This window comes from Balaenoptera acutorostrata, chromosome 21 (assembly GCF_949987535.1).
Source record: "Balaenoptera acutorostrata chromosome 21, mBalAcu1.1, whole genome shotgun sequence".
Taxonomy (NCBI): domain Eukaryota; kingdom Metazoa; phylum Chordata; class Mammalia; order Artiodactyla; family Balaenopteridae; genus Balaenoptera; species Balaenoptera acutorostrata.
Genome location: NC_080084.1, coordinates 21,564,093 through 21,579,409, shown reverse-complemented (window position 1 = coordinate 21,579,409; position 15,317 = coordinate 21,564,093). Strand labels below are relative to the sequence as shown.

The 15,317-nt window shown below is 39.1% G+C and overlaps 1 long non-coding RNA gene across 3 annotated transcripts in view; it reads left to right on the top strand.

Annotated features, from left to right (window-relative positions):
• The first annotated feature begins 5,758 nt into the window (after positions 1–5,758).
• LOC103012857 (uncharacterized) overlaps positions 5,759–15,317 on the top strand; it is a 37,873-nt gene continuing 28,314 nt past the window's right edge. The window contains exons 1-5 of one of the 3 annotated variants that reach the window (XR_003622584.2): positions 5,759–5,873; positions 7,132–7,215; positions 7,875–8,001; positions 12,403–12,515; positions 14,314–14,423. This is a non-coding gene — a long non-coding RNA (uncharacterized LOC103012857). Of the gene's footprint in view, positions 5,874–7,131; positions 7,216–7,874; positions 8,002–8,312; positions 8,703–12,402; positions 12,516–14,313; positions 14,424–15,317 lie in introns of those variants that run through there. The other 2 variants (XR_450317.2, XR_003622585.2) reach the window with 2 other exon arrangements.

Here is a 15,317-nt window from a genome sequence, read left to right as displayed (position 1 = left end):
GGGCTTTCTCTAGTTGCGGCAAGCGGGGGCCACTCTTCATCGCGGTGCGCGGGCCTCTCACTATCGCGGCCTCTCTTGTTGCGGAGCACAGGCTCCAGACGCACAGGCTCAGCAATTGTGGCTCACGGGCCTAGTCGCTCCGCGGCATGTGGGATCCTCCCAGACCAGGGCTCGAACCCGTGTCCCCTGCATTGGCAGGCGGATTCTCTACCACTGCGCCACCAGGGAAGCCCCGAGGCTACATTTTTATTACGTATCTAACATGTTATTGTTCATATTTATAATAAATATTTGTGGAATAATCGCAACCTATTTTGAGTCATTTTAAGAGTGCTACTATTACTGAGTTCTCCAACGGTATCACTCTTAGCTAAAAAAAAAAGTCTAGCTCAGGAATAATTGTCTCTAAAGCCACATGATGATAGGATTTAGCTCTGCCTAGGCTCTAATTAGACAGGCATGAACATGCATGCACAAATGTAAGCTCTTTGGAGAGTAGCCAATCTCTAGATATTAGGCTCTGATGAGAGTGGAAAGGTAACTTTAATTTTTAGGACTAGAGAGCCTTTTTTTTTTTTTTTTGGCTTTATTTAGAGCTGTGCATCAACAAGAAAACAATTTGAAGGTCATCAACCGTTAAGAAGAAACTTCACTGGAGACTTACTCTTAAGAGAGAAGTACAGAAGGTTCAACTCACCAATTTTAGATACCCAGTAAGTCATATTATGAATTCCATGTAATAATTTTGATAAAACTGCTATAGCTGTTTATGAAAAAACGAGTCAGTCATTGCAAAGGAGGGAGAGGGTAACACAAAGGCAAAGAAGAAGGGGATGGCCAGGCAAGCATCAGGGCAGGGGAGCATCTGAGAAGAAGAGCGAGTCCCCCTGACCTGGCCCACTCAGTCCCTAAGAACAGTAGCTCCGCCCTTACCAGACCTCTGCCTCCATGCTCCACCCACTCAGCAGTGTTATGGAAGTCATTCACTTTTCAAAACCGCTATCATCATACCCTGACCCCCACAAAGGAAACGATCTTTCTCTTCTCCAGTCAAGATCTACTTTGAAATAGTCCCCAGATTCTTCAGTCCCCAAACCTCAAATCTGTCTTGCCATCCCGGTTAATACTCCAAATCTTCCTCCTACTTCCAGATCCAGGTTAAAAATGTTTACTTATTGCCTTTCATAGTATGAATCAAGAATAGCCTGAACCAAGCCCAGGGAGCCCCTGGACCCAGCCTGTCTCTGGGGAGCCTGGACCTCCATTCATGCTGCCTATCGCAACTTCATCTCATCTTTTCAGCCATACCACCTTAGAGCGGTCCGAAAAAAATACCGATAGATCCTCTTTCATTGTTTTCTTAAACTAAGCTTATCACTCTTTCGGGGGGGGGGGGGAAATCCCTTTAGAAGTCAGAAGTCCATGACATCAAGGACTCCAGTGTTAATTTGCATTTTCGTAATAGTGGCCAAGATATTCTCTGTGGGACCTTAATAGTATGCCCAATCCACGCATCGTTTCTGGACACAAGTAACATAAAAGCAGTCTTAGTGAACTTGGTTTAGGGAATGTGGTTCAAAGTGCTGCTAAAATACACTTTGGTTCTCAGAGATTTATAGCTTGTAGTCAACCTGGCGTGGAATGGAATGGAATATAATGGAAGAGACTTTCAAAGTCCTAAGGATTATCTGGTGGATTGGGTTAAAACGTTAGGAAAACAGTAAAGTGGGAAAAACTTTCAAACCTTGCCTTTCAAGCCCTGTGGGATCTCTGTGGTAGTGTTAATAGCATCTTGCCACTAGGCGGCAGGCGCACACCAAGCGGTGCAGCTCTCCTGACATCTTTCTGTAGAGATTTAGATAGACTCAGCCACTAGTTTAACCAAGCCCATTATAAATTATGAATTATAACTTCATGACCAATTACATATACTTATAACTAATTATAATTATATTTATACAATTTTATGCTATAATTTAGTGGCTAATGACGAATAAAAACCATATTCAGAAAATTGAAAAGAATGCAGATTGCTCTGTTTCTGCTTCCACTTCTTTACAGTTTGCACGAAGGCTAATCTCTTTAGAAATAAAATTGGAACTTTTCATTTAAATGAGTGCTTTTGCCTACACCGACCCCCCTGTCCCTTGCCCCTACGTGGGGAGAAAGCAGAATCTATGAACCTGAAAGGTGAGCAGATATTTCCTCTCCATGGACTGACAGGATCTTTAAGTGGTGACACAAACGGCAAAAGTTCAATTAAAGATGATGAGAAGTGGCCACTGTGGGGTGGAGAGTTCAATGGCCAGCAGAGAGTGACCAAGGGCAGCAGAGTCCTGCAGTGTGGTGGCGAGCGTCCAGCAATGTCAAGGCCAGCAATGGCATCCTAGGAGACTGTTCTCAGTGGCAGGCCCTTGGCCAGGCATCAGCTTCCTCTGTGTCAGCTCAAGCTCGATTCTCCAGGCTTCCGGTTGATTCTGTGGGGTGTATACATACTGGCAAAGACATTTTTTGTGTAAGTCCACTGGCATTGACTTGTGTTTGCAACAAAGAACTTTGACTGGAACAGAATTTTAATTTCATTCAGCATCCCATTTCTTTAAAATTTTATTTATTTATTTATTCATTTATGGCTGTGTTGGGTCTTCGTTTCTGTGCGAGGGCTTTCTCTAGTTGCGGCAAGCGGGGGCCACTCTTCATCGCGGTGCGCGGGCCTCTCACTATCGCGGCCTCTCTTGTTGCGGAGCACAGGCTCCAGACGCACAGGCTCAGCAATTGTGGCTCACGGGCCTAGTCGCTCCGCGGCATGTGGGATCCTCCCAGACCAGGGCTCGAACCCGTGTCCCCTGCATTGGCAGGCAGATTCTCAACCACTGCGCCACCGGGGAAGCCCAGCATCCCATTTCTTAAAGGGTCATGGAGACCGAGGCATTATGAGAAATAGGGATACAGGAATTTGGGGACAGAGGAGCCAACTTGGTGCCTTCAAATTGTGCTCTCCAGACCTGCACTGTCCAGTAAGTACCACTAGCCACATATGGCTTTTCAAATTTAAATTAAAATTAATTAAAGTAAAATAAAATAATTCCATTTCCTTAGTTTCAGCAGCCCATTTCAAGTGCTCAGAGCCACATGTGGCTAGTGGCTACTGTACTGGACAGTGAAAATCTAGAACATTTCCGTCATCACAGAAGGTTCCATTGGACAGAGCTGACTAATCTTGTCTGAATATTCATGAGGCAAGCTCTATATTTATAATCGCAAGAAACAAAAAAATTGCCTCTCTAATTAGATCTCTACTGTTTTACAGAAACCAAAAAAAAAAAAAAAAAAAAAACATGAGAGGTAATAGGAAGTTAAAGACACTTTTAGGTTAATAGTATTAGGAGCTTTCTTCCTTTGAAGACAAGAATCTAAAGAGTCAGGAGCCATCCTAAAGGGACAAGAGGTCACACTATAGATTCTTCAACCTGAGGTTTATATACAAATAATTACTTGCAAAGGATATGCAGGGAGAAACATATTACAATACTTCACTCAAATTCCTATCCATAAAGCTAAATCTTGGGTTTAGCTTTTCATCCAATAGTGCTTGATACAGCCTTATTCTGGGATAACTCCAGCCTTTGAGCACAGGATCGTCTGTCTTCATCCAGTGACCGTCAGGACACTTTCTGTTCTGTTGGTTGAGCAGATAATCACTGGGGGACCGGAAGAATAATTGCTTATATTCAGCTCTGTTTCTGTCAAGCTGTAGGCCAGATTAGTCACGCTGGATTTTCTGTATGGCAGATGTGGGAGGAGGTGGAATTAATATGTCTTGCCCAGTGGTTTGTAGAAACTCACACTGGCTCTGGTTCAAGACACTCTTTTGTCCTGCAAAAAAAAAAATGAAAGAGAAAAAATATATACAATGTTTAATATTAATAAGTATTTCCAAGTGTTGTCAAAGACTTTAAATGTAACTTAGAGATCAAGCTCACATTGCAATTTGTTACTGTAGAAGGGAAAGAAAAAAATCTTACCAGGGTTTTCTCAGGCCTTTAAAAAGAGCAGGGAAAATGCAGAATAAATATTTAATGATGACATTTAATGAAAAAGTATGTTGGCTTCAGATTTGTAGTAGAAAAAAATTTTTTGATTATCAGGGATTCTTCCATCAGCTAGAATGTATTCAGTGTAAGCTATGTCTTATACCTCAGAGTCTTTGAGTCTACAATTATTTTCAAGTGATACTTGGACACTGTGGATTCTGAATTTCTTTGGACTGTTTCACTGGTTTCTAAAACCTTTCTCCATTTGCTTATATTTCAGTCTTTTTGATAATGGGTCATGCTATGAAATGCTAGATTGGCAGTGGAATATCAGTAACCTTTATATCTGGAATATGAGACAACATGGGTTTTTTGTTTTTCAGACACTCTATATAGTGGTTGAAGGTTCAAAATCCAAATGATTAGAGGTTTTGGATTTTATGCTTTAAACCAAATAATGGGTTTGGGTAATAAATTTTCATTCTTTTAAGCTTTCCCTTGAACTCCATAAAATAGTAACAATAACAGTTTTAATTCCCAAGAAGTGGAAAAGATTTGACAGCTTGGAATAGTTACCTTGTGAATTGTTGGAAAGTATGTTAATTTAATAATAATGCAGAAATTATGCATGTTTAAAATATTTTGAATGGATGTAAGAGGTAAATTGGACTTTATACACGATGTGATAATGAAACTTCTACAGTGGTAAAGATAGTTACCTATAGAAATTTATAACTACTCTTTAACTAGCCGGAATATGAATATACATACTTGAATGCAAATTCCAGTGACTTTAACGTTAAAAGCATCAGTGTTCCATTATTTGTTAAGTAGAGAGCACTGCAATGACTTATACTGCCTCCAACACTGGAATAAAATATCTAGTTTGGCTAAAAGTACTAATTAATTTTTTCTATAGAAAGGTCAGTTATAACTATAATCATTAGAAAACAGCTAAAGTTTCCAATATATTTATAAAATTAAAAAATCATGGATCTATTGAGTCTCCTTAAATATCACTAGTGGCTTTAAAAGATAAAGTCTTTAATAAATCCATTCATTCATCCATTGAATAAATTTTGTTGACTTCCTGTTAACATTTATGATAGGTGATGGTTGCATGGTAAGCAAAAACCAAACCGAATTAAACCCAACCCAATAAGGGGCTTGCCTTGGTGAAATTCATGGTCCAGCTAAAGGAAATGTCCACTTCTACATCTCTTCCTTGAATGGGAATAAATTTATCAGGAGGGTCACTGGTGTATCATTGAAAATGTCCTTCTGGTTTGTGTACATCTGTCTATACTAATATAAAACCTGGCATAAGATATGTATGAACAGATGCAAGAATCAGTTTGAATTGCCATGATCTAAAATGCAGGCAGTGTGTTTGTGTCTAAAAGTGTAAATGTCCATAACTCGTGTGATATCTGGACATCTTTATGTAAACAGTTTGATGCCAAAATGTATATTCCTCAAACATTGTTGATATACATTTTTAGTATAAAGGTATAAATTGTATGTAAGAGCTTTGGAATCTTCTCATCAGAGCACCACCCAGCTATTTTTAAATAATCCCCATGTGCTAAATATTTCCATTTGCTCTTCCAGATCCATTTTCTACCCTTCTTTGTGTTATGGGAGGCTCACCTTTTATTGGAAGACTCTTTCCACTCTGGATTCTGGTTGGTTCAATCAGTGGGAGGTGGACAAGTGATCTAGAGAGTCAGAGAATAACATAGGGTTGTTTGTTTCACCTCCCTGAGGCTGATCACTGAAGATCACAGCTTCTGTGAGCTACAGACACTCTTTCCCTTTGCCTCTTCAAGCCAAAGCAGGGTGAGTACCTAACTCCCTAGGGTGTTCAACCATACTCTGTCTCCTTTAATTAAATTCTTCTCAATGAATTACCACTTTTGAGTGTGTCACCTCTTCCCTACCTCTTCTGTCAGTAATATAACACCTCACAAGTCTATCTATAAATCTGAGCACAGTCTATTTTTTGCTACATAGGAAAAAAAATACATAAATGCCTACTGAATCCTTATTTATAAAGTCAGTATTATCTTTAATTATCTCTTTTAAAATAAAAAAATCATAACAGAATTATACATTACAGAACAATTCATTAAAAAAAATTTGGAAACAGCTACATAACAGAAAATTTGAAAACAGAGAAAAATAAACCTCCCATGATTTCACCATTGTTATTTTGGTATGTTTCTATCTGGTCTCTTTTTGTGCATATTTTTTCAATGTACAATTTTCTATTCTCTCATAAAGATTTCATCACAGATGTTTTTCATGTTACTATACAGGTTTCAGAATAACTTTAAATAGTTGTACAATATTCTGTTCTGTAGAAGTACTGTAATTCATCAAACCATTCCTCTATTGCTGGATATTTAGTTGTGTTTTTTAATTTTTCATTGGTATAACATAATGTAAATAGCTTGGTTCACATAGCATTCCCTTATATTTTATTGTTTTCTTTGGATACAGTCCCAGAGATAAAATTAAAGAGTTAAAGTTTGAAAAAGTTATGCAGCTGTAGTGATTTTTTAAAAATGTCTACAAATTCTTTGATAACTCCTCATTTCAAGAAGTGGAGGTTAATTCTCCTCCCCTTGAGTGTGGACTGGACTTAGTGACTTACGTCTAATGAATAGAATAAAGCAGGATTGATGGTGGATAACTTCAAAAACTAGGTAAAGGGACTTCCCTGGTGATGCAGTGGTTAAGAATTTGCCTGCCAAGGCAGGGGACATTGGTTCGAGCCCTGGTACAGGAAGATCCCACATGCCGCAGAGCAACTAAGCCTGTGTGCCACAACTACTGAGCCTGGGCTCTAGAGCCAGCGTGAGCCCGCATGCCACAACTACTGAAGCCCATGCACCCAGAGCCTGTACTCTGCAACGAGAAGCCACTGCAATGGGAAGCCCACGCACCACAACGAAGAGTAGCCCCTGCTCGCCGCAACTAGAGAAAGCCCACGCGCAGCAACAAAGACCCAACACAGCCAAAAATAAATAAATTTATTAAAAAAAAAAAAAAACTAGGTAAAAAAGACACTGTGACTTTCTCCTCTCTCTTTCAGATCACTCGCTCTGCTATGTCACGAGCAGCCCTATGGAAGGGCCCTGTAGCAAGGGACACAAACCTCCAGTCAACAGCCATGAGAGTGAGTCTTCTTGGAAGTGGATAGTCTAGCTCTGGGCAAGTCTTCTGCGTCTCAGCAGATATCCAACGTAGAGAAGGTCTGATCTCAAAGAGATCTGTTAGTGTGGCATTTGTCTAATGGAGAGAACCCCAGTAAGATACATAGGAGAGCCACAAAGTTTTAAAGAGAATTATCTTCATAGAAATAGAGCCAGCTCGGACTACCAGGGACAGAGACAGTAAATAATAAAAAGAGGCCTTTGGGATTCCAGACTTCTACAAGTGGGAAATGACTAAGGAAATCACACAGCTGCAAACACGTGCTATCTTTTATGGAAAAGGAAGGATGACTAAGGTGGCAGAACCAAGAGCCCAGAGAATAGATCTAAGAGCCATGGAGAATTATTCCCAGGCAGGAGTAATACTAAATCTTTATCAAGATCTTCCAGCATTTTAACATACTTCCAGAAATGCTATCAACTATTGACTCCTTCATTCCTCCAGTTTCCTGCCTTTTAAAGAAGAATGCCTATAATGGCTATGCTATCTCTGTTCCACCATTGTACAATATATTGTATATTGGTTTTGTGTGTGTGTGTGTGTGTGTGTGTGTGTGTGTGTGTGTGTGTGTGTGTGGCAGGGGGAGCAGGTAACTTGTCTTGTTCGTTCACACATTTTCAGGTTGAAAGGAACTGTACTCAGGGACCTGTACTTAAGGACTATACCCAAGGAGCTTCATCCATACCAGGAACTGATTTAGATTCTGGAGTTTGAGCTAATGCATTAGACCTTGTGGACCTTGGGAGTGGTGAGTATATTTTGCAGGTGGGAAGAATGTAAATAATTTGTGGCCAGAGGATGGACTGTGGTGGTTTTAAATGTCTCCTCAAATTCTTTGATATTCCTCCCTTCAAGAGGCAGAGTCCAATTCCTCGTCTTGTGAGTGTGGTTGGATTTAATGACTAATTTTTAATAAATAGAATATAGCAGAACTGAGAGAGGGGAACTTTAGAAACTAGGTCATAAAATGGTGCACTGTGCCTCTCTCCTCTATCTTGGATCATTTGTTCTGGGGGAAGTGAGCTGTCGTGTCATGAGCACCCCTGTGGGTTGGCCCAGGTGGCAAGGAACAGAGTCCTCCAGCCAAGAGCCACGTGAGTCAGCTTGCTTGGAAGTCGATCCCTCAGTTCCGGCCATGTCTTCAGATGACTACAGTCCTAGCTGTCAGCTTGATTGGTCATCATGAGGGACCCTGAGCCAGAATCACCCAGCTAAGCTGCTCCTGAATTCCTGACTCTCAGAAATTGTGTGAGATAATAAATGTTTTCTTAGACCACTTCATTTTGGGGTAAATTTGTTATGCAGCCACAACTAATATAGTAGCAAAGAAAATGTTGCTTTGTAGCATTTGTCTAAATAAGTTCAAATATGAGGGATTTAGTGAGCATACCAATTCCTGATAATCATGGCAAATTATTGCCACTTAAGCTGCATGGAACGAGTTGGTGAGAGACATGGGGAGAACAAAGAGGAAGAGAAAGGAGAGGGGAAAGAAGAGAAGAAAGAAGAAAGAAGGAATAAAAGATAAAAAGTTAGTAAGAGAGGGACATGGGGGAGGTGACTGTTGTCCTAGTTTACCAGGATAGTCCAATTCGTGGTGCTATCCTGGTGTAACTATGCAGGAGCCCTCTTTCACTTTCAAAAGTGTCCTGGTTTGGATGATAAATTATATGACCCTAGATAGAGGCCAGTACCTCAGCCTTCCCTCCGCCCAGTTTTCTGTCTAATATTCCATCTATCCCCCATGCCTAGTTGACCACAACCTCTCTCCAGTCTGCTCAGAAGCCTTAATTTCTCACCAAACCATAGCCTGTTACTAGTACCTCTTCTAGGAATTAGAAGTCACCTCTGTCCACTTCCCAGTGTTCTTGTATCATGGTAGTGAATTCATTACAGCAGTTAAGAGATTGACTCAGGAATTAGGCAAATGTGGGTCTGACTCCTGGTTTGATACTTAATGGCTATTTGATTTTAAGGGAATTACTTAACTTCTTTAAGCCTCAGATATAAACTGGGAAATATATTAGTATCTACTACCTCATAGGATTGTTGAGGATATTAATGAGATTATGTATAAGAAATGCTTAGCCTCGTGTCCAGCATATAAAGAGAAGCTATATGTATAGAGCATATGTATATGTGTATACTGTACTAAGCATTTTATATGCATGATATATATGAGGAATATATGTTAGCTACTGTCAGCATTTACTATCACAGAAGGCAAATTCATTTCATTGAGGCTGAAGCACTTTGGTTGTTGGGATGTGTGTTTTACTAGGAAACTCTCAAGTATGTGAGCGATTGTATTTATTAATTTTAATATTGGAAGGCAGAGACACAGTTTAGGAAATATGTTAAGGAGTAAAGTAAAAGTCAGGCAAAGACTATATTTGCTTTTCAGGCTTGATATGCCTTACTTTGTTTATTTATTCATTTATTCATAGATTCACCCACTTATTCTTTCAACAGACTTGTACTGGTTATTCACCAGATCCCAGGTACTATGCTAAGCACAGGACTGAGCAAGGCTTTTCAACAAGACTAAAGCTTTATTCCCACTTCTTAAAGGAAAATATTACATTAAAAAAATTAAAAAGATGTTTGTGTGGGAATATGAGTGACAAGGGATCTGCAGCCAAATTTACATACATACACATATACATATACATACATATACATGTATATATACATATACACACATGTACATGCATACATACATATATACATACATGTACATGTATACATACATATATACATGTATGCATACATATATATATGTATATGTTTTTTGGGTTGACTGGATTTTATTCTAAATTAGCTTTGAGCAATGGAAGTTATTTTCTGCTATAAAAAGCAATGTATTTTAGTTTTGACTTCTTGGTTTTTTGAAAACTAAGAGTTGGAAAATCCAAATTATGCGAATATATAATTTGGAATGCTGAAATAGCAGAAGGAGCTGACAGAGAGAGAATGTTTTGTTTTAGCTGTAGGCATTCCTCTTTTCTGTTTTTGGAAACAAGAAAAACTAGTAGACAGAAATAGTCCTAGGTACATGGACTATATATTTCACACGCACAGCATAAAATACTCATTAAAGTTAAGTAGGTGCCCAGAAACCAAGAGAATTTAGTAGATGAAGATGGTGACAACAACTCAAGTAGGAACCGTGTACAGGACAGGGTTAAAGTGCTTAGCCATATCTACCAGAAGAGATTTTAAAGAGATATTTTCTTTTCACTATTTTTAGTCCACTTTAATAATAAGTACCACTTTATATTTTTCAGTAGCCCATGAATTTTTACCTTTGTGTTAATCTTCAAGGTCAAGTTTATGAACATGATTACAAACAAGCAATTCTAAATGAATAGGCCTATTATTTTAGGAATAATAACTAACATTGATTGTGTGTTTGCTAAAGTCAGTACTCTACAAGCAGTTTCCCCTTTAATTCTCCCAGCCACCCTAAGACTCAGCTGCTCTGTTACCTCATTTTACATACGAAAAAGCTGAGGTGTGGAAAGTGTAGTAAGAACCTTGCTTAACTGCAAAGGTAGGGAGTGACAGAGCCAGGATCTGAACTCGGGAAGGCTGACTCAAGAGCCCTTGCTTCAGCATGCTGTTCTGAATGGGTGGGCTAAATGCATTTCACCGGTTTATGCATATTTTCTAATATATCCTTTTTGATATAGTTATGTCATCTTGAATTCTGCTTTTAGTCTTTGCTCATCTTCTCAATTCTATGCAAAGATCATTTAACTTTATAATTATGCAAGTCCACATCTGTCTGAACGATACACTGACTCATTCACTTAGTTGAAAGGGTGAAACCAAATCGATTTTTAAAAATACCATAGGAACCTCATTGAAAAATTTCATGAATCACCTTAATGAGAAAATGGTAACAGGATATCAAGTACAGAGAACCTCAGACAATTGCTTTTTGAAAAGTGCTAATCAACCACATATTCATCTTGAATGAAAATGCCTCTCTGGCAAGACACTGTGTGACAACAGCAATTACCGAAGTACCAGATGTGAGAACCATTGCTATGTCTTTTAAAGAATTGTTCCTTACCCTTTTCTTCTGTGTTTGAAGATGATGATTTGCCTACTTATTATTAAGGTGACCAGTATTCTTTCCAGCATTGGGTACATTAAAGCAGCAGAAGGTGACTTTGTTATTTGCTAGTTCTTACTTTTTTTTCCCCCAGCTGTCATTCATTTCCTTCCTTTAATTTGTCCCAAGGTTAGGTTATCTATTACAGTCATTTGCCCATAGCCCACAGCGCAAACCCACAGTTAGGGTATGTTCTGTGTGTCCTTTAAACCCCTGTTTTTATCACAATACCTTCTGCCTCATGTGAAATTTAAACATGTTATACTATCTTGCTATGATTTATTCTTTATAAATTTACATTCTGCTGGAGTAATAGCTTTACTTTGTATGTTTTTTAAAAAGTGAACCTACTTGGAATTTTGTTAAGTAGAGTCCCTAAGTCATATTGTTGATACTCAGGTGGTCAGTTCAGACAGTTCATCGTAAACTGCTCTCTAGACGTCAAGTTCTCCTAGGCCTTAATGCTCCACTGTTGCCATACACCTCCGGTATCATAAGCAGCACACTTACCATCTTAGCATTCTTTTCTCTTCTGTTTCTTTCTAACACAAAAACCATTTTCTCCATTATAGTTTTGAGAAAATCAATACCCACTTTCAAGTAGCATAAAATGTTACTCTTTTCTTCCTGTGTTTCTTACCATCCCATATCTCACCAAACCCACAGACACCCCTGCACACTGGCCCAAATATCCACATTCCAGGGAGGGACCAGCTACCTAATTTTTGGAGCCTCGTGCCAAATGAAAATGCAGGGCTCTTTGTCCAGCAAAGCAGGAAAAAGTGCTAAGGTATTAAAATAGAAAACTTTTTCCTTCTTCCATAGTCTCCCTCTCTCAACATGTCATGATGTTTTTAATTTGCTATTTAATGTCATTTTAAGTAACTAAAACTTAAACATTTTGTTATTAGCGTGACTTTTACCCTTCATCTTTATACAGCACAGTGTCTGTTTAAAGTGCAAACATCAGAGCGTTTACCTTCTGTGTGAAATCGCCGAGATTTACCTAATTCGTATTTAATGGCACAGGCTTCTGAGAATGCTTCTGAGGCATCTTGAGTCAGACCCAGGAAGGCTGGGAGGAGGAGGAGAAGGTTCATCCAGCATGAAGCAAGCCGAGGGCGTGCTCCTTCTGCTTCCAGGTGAGAGTGGGCCCTCACAGGTGTCCTGGGTCCCCATCCCACGACTCAGGACGCACATACACTTGCTCACACCAGCTGCTGGACCGATGCACTGTGCTTCAGCTGGGGGAGCACCCTGGGGAAGTTCAGGCAGACACTTCTTCTTCCTATAGGCGTGATACCCCAACCCACAGTGAATAAGCGACCCCCAGGGGATCGAAACCTCGGAGTTAGAAAGCTCTAAGTACCCGGACTAGGAATGGGAGAAAGGCTCATCTCCACCAGCCTGGGGCCTTTGGCTGGCTGCCAGCGGAGGCACCTTGGCTAGCAACCGCCAGTCCCGAGCAGGAGGGTCTCCACCACACTCTGCCCCAAGACTCTGACAGTGTGGGTGCCCCTCCCCATTCCTACACCTAGACCCCTGCCAAGGGGCTGGAGTATGGAGGCAGTTACTGGGCAGGGATGCGGAGGGGGAAGCTGGGCAAAGCAGAGCGTAGCCAAGAACCCATCCTTGGGAGTGGGAAGGAGGACTGGGTGTGAGCAGAGGCTCCAGGCCCCTGCACAAGCTCCATCGTCCCACTGACTTCATTTACAAAACAAAAATTCAAAGATAACATTATGAAGAATTTCAAGATGGTAACTGCAAATTATACAAATTTACTTTATGTGAATTATCTCGTCTCGTCTCATCCCTGTAACATGGGGCAGATACAATTTTTAGCCCCAATTTAGAGATAAGGAACCTGATACAGGGAAGGCAACTTGTCTAAGACCACGAAATGAAAAGAATGGTCTACTATGATCAGAGTTTATTACAATAACGTGGGATAATTTAATACTAGGAAGCCTGTAAAGCAGATATATTGCATGTGGAGATCAAATTGGAAAAATGTATAATCACGTCAAAGCTGAAAAGGCATTTGAGATGATTCAACACTCACTCCTTTTTCCAGACTCTTTCAAATTCAGGAAATAAAGGATAGTTTCTTAACAAGATAAAGTATTTGTCTCAAGTCAACAGGAAAATATTATACTTAATTTGAAACATTAGATATAATCCTATTGAAACAGGAAATCAAAAGATTCCTGCTATCGCTATTAGTATTTTACATTGTTCTGAAAGCTATAATCAACACAAAAATACAGGAAATAGAAATAAGAGCAATAATATAGGAATGGCAAAGACAGTTACCGTCATCTGCATACAGTATGACTGGCCAACAGAAAACTTAAGAGACTCAACAGAAAAAAATGTCAGAACTACTAGGAGTTCAGCTTAGTGGCTGAATAAATCAAACTGCTTTTCTATATACCAACAGTAATCAGATAGAGAATCTAATGGGAAAAAATCCTACTCTTAAAAGCGAGAGTAAGTATGTAGGATCTAGAAAAGACCTTATGAGAAGTATGACCTAGATAGCGAAAGCCATAAATCTTGAGAATAATTGGAATAACTGTTCCTAGATGGGATGAAAATATTATAAAGATGTTGTAATGGTAAATTTTTTTTTTTTTTGGTGTCATCTTGCCTGGGTCATGGAGTACCCAGATATTTGGTCAAACATTATTCTGGGTGTTTCTGTGAGGGTGTTTTTGGATGAGATTAACATTGAAATCAATAGACTGAATAAAACAGATTAGCTCTCTAAGGTGGTGGGCCTCATCCAATCAGTTGAAGACCTGAATAAAACAAAAGGGCTGACTCTCCCCCAAGTAAGAAAGAATTCCTGCTGCCTGACTGCCTTTGAACTGAAACATTGCCTCTTGAGCCTGCCAGCCTTCAGACTAGAACTAAACCAATGGCTCTCTTGGTTCTCAGGACTTCAGATGCAGGTTGGAACTATACCATTGGCTCTCTTGGGTTTGCAGCTTGCTGACTCACCCTGCACATCTCGGGACTTGTCAGGCTCCATAATCTTGTGAGCCGATTCCTTATAATAATAAATCTGTTTCTCTGTATATCTACATCCTATTGGTTCTGTTTCTGTGGAGAACCCTAATACAGGTGTCAGTTCTTTCCAAATTTATCATTTCAAAGTGATCCCAATAAAAACATTATTTGGAGGAGATACGATTCTAAACATATCTATATATGTTTATATATGTTCTAAAGTTAATCTGAAAGGATAAACAAGTAAGAATAGTTAAGAAATTTTTTGGAGAGAAGAGAAATCTGTGTGTGGCTGTTGAGAGGGGGAGATAGACTAGTTTTATGAACTATGAAAACATTGTAAAGGTAAATAATTAAAACAATGTGGTTACAAGGATAGCCAGACTCTTAGCACAGATTCAGGTATGTAAAAATACTTTAAAATAATTTGCATTATATTAGATGGCAAAAGGGAAGAATTATTCTGTAAATAGTGTTGGATAAATTGGCAGGGAAATCTAGAGTTAGGGCCTCATTTTTTTAAAACCATGTAACAAAATTAATCCCAAGTGGATTTTTTTTTTTTTTTAGTTAAATACAAAGAAAATATAAGCCATAAAAATATATGACAGAATATTTATCACATTGGGAGCTTAAAATTTATAAGCTTAAAAGCAATGGAGGAAATGGCAAATAAGATCATATTCAAATACATAAAAATTTATATATGTATATATTATATACTAGTCAATTCTCCATTATTCTAATAATTCTTTATATTACACGTCCCTGTTTAAATCATGTGTCACTTTGTCTTCTGACCGGATCCCAACTAATACAACTGGTGATTCTCGTTGCCTTGACATGTGTTTTGTCTGATATTAATATAACCACTGCAGTTTCTTATTGTTAGTGTTTGCATTGTATTCTTTTATCTATCACTTTACATGTAG